Here is a 5,517-nt window from a genome sequence, read left to right as displayed (position 1 = left end):
CTCAGGCTAGGATGGTGCTTATCATGAATCAAAAGTCTTTTTGATCCTAAGTCTCACTAGGAAGTAACTTAGGCTCCCTAAGTATCTATATATATTTTTTGGTAAAACTAATTGCCAAGGCTGCAAAACTGATGTGGAATAACAGGAATTTCCACCATTTTACTTTGAGAAACTGGAGGGGGAAAAAAAGAACATAACTAAACCTGAGATTCACAGAAGTAGAATTTTGAGATGGGTTGGGATTCCAGCTCTTTCAGCCTACAACTCTTGAGGAATAAGCTGTGCTTTATGATTTACTTTAAATTAAAATGGTAGATTTAACTTCTTAAACCAATGAGGGCTTTGCGAAATAAAATCCCCTTTCCAAATTCAGCAAAGCATTTCTGTTCATTTCTCATAGAGTGGGAATGATCATAAACTCATTATTAAAACTAAACAGCATTGTTGGCTAAATGTGGAGAATAGCCCTGGGGAAAAAAAAAAGCCACCTCTATCTGTAAAGTAGTAGATAAACAATGAGACCAGCTAAGGGCAAGGTCTTGCTGTGAGCAGCACTGTGAATGTTGACAAAAATCAGAACACTGTTAATTGTGTGTTCGGTGTGTGATTGGCTACATCCTGGGAGCCCAAGGACTGTGTATGTGCCAAGGAGCAGGTGTAAGTGCTGTTTACACTCTCTGTACCCTGGTTGCTTATTCTCACTTCCCACTGCAAAAGGATATAAGGGAGCATTTTCGCATAATAAATTATTCCATTGCTTCTCACCCTGCAGCTATGTCTTAACCACCACAACTAAAATAGAAACTGGAGGTCCTGATAAAAATAGCTTCTCTTGCTCTTCAGAAGATTTTGTGGACTTTGTTACCTCATGATCATCAAGGAAGTATTCCTGATTCTACTAGGGACAGGATCTAGGCAAGTGCACAGTAATGCAAGATGAAGAGAAACTGTTCCTATTCTTTTTTTGTCTCTGCTTGCATCACATCAGAATATAAATCAAGGCAAAAAAACCCACTAACTCATCCCCACCCAGAAGAAAAAAAAAAATAAATTCAAAAAACCTGACCATGGGAAAGAGCATGAGTAGCTGGAAAACTTCCAAGAAAACATCACTCCTCTGTGATGTACGGTATGAACTCCAAAAGGAGGTTTCTAAAAATATTCTGAGCTGCAAATACCTAGAGAAAAGGATTCTTGCTCATAAGAAGCATGACAGGATAAACATTTAGTGTAATCTTTGCAGCAGAAGGAGAGTGAACTGATCTACCCACTTCTCCCAGTAGCAGAGGGAAAGATCCCTCCTTCAAATAAGCATGGTGTGAAATGCCCCTGCATGGCATCTAGTGGTATTTCTAGTTCTTGATGTGGGAAAATTCAACCAAGAGATGTTTTGGATAAGGCTGTTCTGATGCTTTTAACTGTGAGCTGGAGTTAGCTCTTGCTCTTTCCAGACACCAGGTGACAGTCTGTCATTAATATTACAGCTACGTATGAAAGGGGCAAAAAGATTAAAAAACAAAGTGCACCAAACCTACTGTGAATTATATGTGAATCATCTACTATAGTCTGATTACAATTCCACAGCAACTTTTAATGGTTGCTTGGGAAACATTTTCAGTAACACAGACTTTATTTATGCTATCTATATATTAGAGCACAAATGCTGTTTTGTTAAATAGCTGGGCCATACAGAATATTTTCTTGTGACTTGAGTAATAAATTCAAGATTATAATACCACTTCTATTTTTTAAAGGGCAATTACACTTCTTTGACTAAGTATATGCTGCTAGATAAACTTGGTCGGAACATAGGCAAGTCCCTTGTAAATTGGCTATATCTCCTTGGACCTGCATAGCCTCCTTCCCCACTCCACATTAATTATAATTGGAACACACTGGTGGGAATGCCCCTCTCTAAAGCACTGTACAAAAGGCCCAGGAGCTGGGTTATGTTTTAGTGAAGTTGCGAGTAGCTGGAATGCCCTTCTGCCTCTCTCTGTGCACTATAAATTAGAGGAAGAGGTGAATATTTCAGCTTTTTGCTCTGTTCAAAGAGAGAAGGCTGGAGCTACTTTGCTATCACTAATGGGGCAAAAGGCACAAACTTGAGTTTAAAATACATTTTTTTTAAAGGCACAGATATTATAGGATCCAAATGCATTATGCAGCAGGAGATTCCTTCCACTTTATTGCTCATAGCACACCAGTCTAATCAATAGGCTGGTGGGAGAAGGGGCCAATAGATTACCAGTGCCATGGCCAAAGCTGGGAGTTACTGGCACCATTGAACTGGTACCTCTTCTTTGGTGGACTTTAACACACCTAAAGGGCAAAAGATGTCAAAAGCTGTGGGCTAGATTCTGCAAGGTGTGTGTAATGCTTGCAATGATGAAAGCCTTTTAAGTATGTTTGGATGTAGAATACCACTTTAAGACTGGGGCTATGTGCAGGTATTGGTGTCAGGGCAAGATAGGATTAAAGAGTTTTAACTGGTGAAAACTGTGGGGCCAAGGTGAGATCTGATCAGTAAAGCTGGAGTAAGTATCTCCTTTTTGTCTAGGGTTGCCTGCTGTGTCCAGTTTTGCATGGACCAAATACAGTCAAGAAAGAGAAGATGATAGACACTACTGGAAGTGAGGGTAAGGAGTTTGGTAATGGGAAATGGGCAGCATGAGCCCATTTAAGATAAGCATGGGTCTCAAGTATCAGCTTGTATGTTGCTTGCATCCTCATCACAGTGATGTATATTCTCTCATTTAATGCAATCTATTCACCTGCTGCAGCTTCAGAGTTTCTTAGCACATGGCTTGCTCTCCCCACTGTGTGTGTATTAATTTGATCTATGTGGTACAAAGAGGGGATGGACTGGAAGAGATGGAGTAACAGCTGATAGGACACAGCAAAGAGAAACCAGCCCCTAGCCCACCCATTTATTGTAATATCAAAGCACACGCTTCACTTGTCTGCTCCATAATACACACACCTAGTAGGTTCTCTGTGTTCCTGGATATTGTCCCCCTATTCTCTGTCTTATTTGTGCACACAAGAAATCATGCAGTACCTGTGTCTTGAAATAGCTCTCAGGATCTGGATTTGGACCCTCTGACTTCAGGTATCTAGGAAGAAGATGTTGCTTGATGTTGCTGTTCCTTTCTTCTGCCACTTAGTTTGTGTGCCAGGGAAACTAGGTTATGGCTTCATGGAGGACTGCAGCTTTCTGCTGTTGCTTAGAAACAATGCTGCTGAGATGAGATAAATAAAAAGGAAAAAAAAAAACACAACAAAACAAACAGAAGAGGTTAAACCTGTACCTCCAGATTGGGTTATTGGTTTCAATCTAAATGATTCTTTTACACTTCTAGGCATTGAGTTTCACAGCTGACTGGCTAGTTTTAAATACTGAAGACTTGGTAACAAGGCAGAGACTATTCACTGGGTTTTCTGATGGATCTAATGGCTTATAAAAGAAGCTATCAGCTTCTACTGTTCCAGCATTCCACAGTATGGAACACTGAAAAACTAGACTTGACCTGATACCTCCCAAAAGTTTATCTGGAGTTCCACTTGCAGTGTTTATGGCATACAGCAAGGGTCCTGCTACTTGTCCTCTCATCAATGCTATGTTTTCTCTTGCAGTATTAGCAGAAACTTTAATAGCCAAGAAATCCCAACATGACTTACTAAATCCTGCTGTTGTCCTTCCAGAAGATGCAGGGCATGTTTTGCACAGGATTGCTGATGGTAGTCAATGCATCATGACGACTAATAACTCAGTGAGAGGCTACTGGATTTTGAAGATTAGGAAGGTTTGCAGGCTGTAGTTCTCAATGCAATGAGCCATTGCCTTCCATGGGAATGTACTTCTCATGTTATTAACTCATTACCTGGTAAACAACAGGAATGGGTTTATGAGATATCATAATGTAGCTTCTCTTTGTCATTATTGAAGAAAACATAAAAGCAAATATATTATCACAAGACATAGATTTGTCCCAGGAAAAACCCTGGCATTTACAGAATATATGCTGTGCTTTCTCTTCCTTATTTCATTTCAAAGCTCTGTTTCCAAAGTCTAAAGTTAGCCATGTGCCTAGCCAGGTACAAGAGGTAAAGGCAGTGGACAGGGTTCTGCCACCTATGGTGTCTGCTGTAGCAGTGGAAAGCCAGGTGGGTAGCCAGTGAGGGGGGAGGCCTGGAGTATGGGAATGGCCTCTCCTAGCAGTATTAGATGCTTATGGCCATTCTCCTTAATTCTGTGGCAAAACAAGCACCAAGCTTAGTTCCTCCCCACCTTTCATTCCATCTGCAGGGCTCTTCAAGTTGGATTTGATTTCTGAGGGCATCTACCTGGCAGGTGTCATGGCCTGTGCCTCCAGTAGAGCTGCTGCTTGTATGATCTGCTTTGAGAAATGCAGATCTACTGCCTGCCTTTACTCCACTTATACCCACTCAGGTCTTAATTTGCTGATATGGCCAAGTGAGTGTAAAAAGTGACCTTCACAAAGTGAACATAGCCATTCCAGGACTGACCCAAAGTCCTGCTAGCCCAACCCCTCTCCTGTTATGTGGCAAGGGTGATACACTAATTTAACTTTTTTGCTGTACCTTCAAAATCTCTCATTGAAAAATAAAAGGAAACCACAAACGCCCTTTTCTCACCAAGCGAACTCTTTTGTTTATCTGTCCGTTCTTTATCTCTGTTTTGGGCCTAGTTGTGGCTAAGCTGAGCTCTGTGTTCTTCAAACAGAGAGCAGCTGGTGTTATGAACATTATCCAATGGCCAGAAGAGCAGCACGGCTGGAAATAGTTGGCCTGATGATATTGCAGATGGTCAGCTTGTGAGGTGGGACTTCAAATGTCAGATACCACCAAGCTTATCCTGAATTAATATATGTTGATTTTTCTCTTGTGGTTTATTTGTGCACCCAGTTGTCTCTTTTATGAGCCGAGAACACGCAACAGGGCTGAGCCATGTCTGACCAGGAAGCAAAACCTTCAGCTGAGGACTCAGGAGATAAGGACTAGTGTTGTAGAGGTTTGTGCAGGACTCTCTCCAATGGGAGGGACCCCGCCGGGAAGCAGGGGAGGGAGGTCTGTAAGGAATCCTTCTCCTTCACTCTTCTTGAGGAAAGAGACCTCGAGTGCCATCTGGTTTGGGGATCTTCCCACGTCTGTTCTGTTCAGTGGGTTTGTGGCGTATCAGAAAGGACAGCAGCAGCTTCAGCAAGAGCACCACGCAGCCACAGCTGCAATCACCCGGCTCCCAGTCAGGAGGCGCAGCCTGTACCCGGCAGGGACCGGCTTTAGGCGCTGTTAGCTTCTCAAGGAGGGGTATGCACAGTAACTAATACCAGCTGCTGTGTATACAAAGCTGAGAGGAGGAGACTTGCTACTCCTTTAAACGAGATTTATCAATAAACGAGTATTTTCTAGCCCACGGGCGGGGGTCCTGCCCCGGGGAGCGCAGGGCGCACCGGCCCCGCAGCACAAGATGGCGGCGCGGCCTGAGGTGAGAGC

This window comes from Chaetura pelagica, unplaced genomic scaffold (genome assembly GCF_000747805.2).
Source record: "Chaetura pelagica isolate M959 unplaced genomic scaffold, ChaPel_1.0 scaffold3, whole genome shotgun sequence".
NCBI classification, from domain to species: domain Eukaryota; kingdom Metazoa; phylum Chordata; class Aves; order Apodiformes; family Apodidae; genus Chaetura; species Chaetura pelagica.
The sequence above is the reverse complement of the archived record's forward strand: the minus strand, read 5'-3'. Positions refer to the sequence as shown.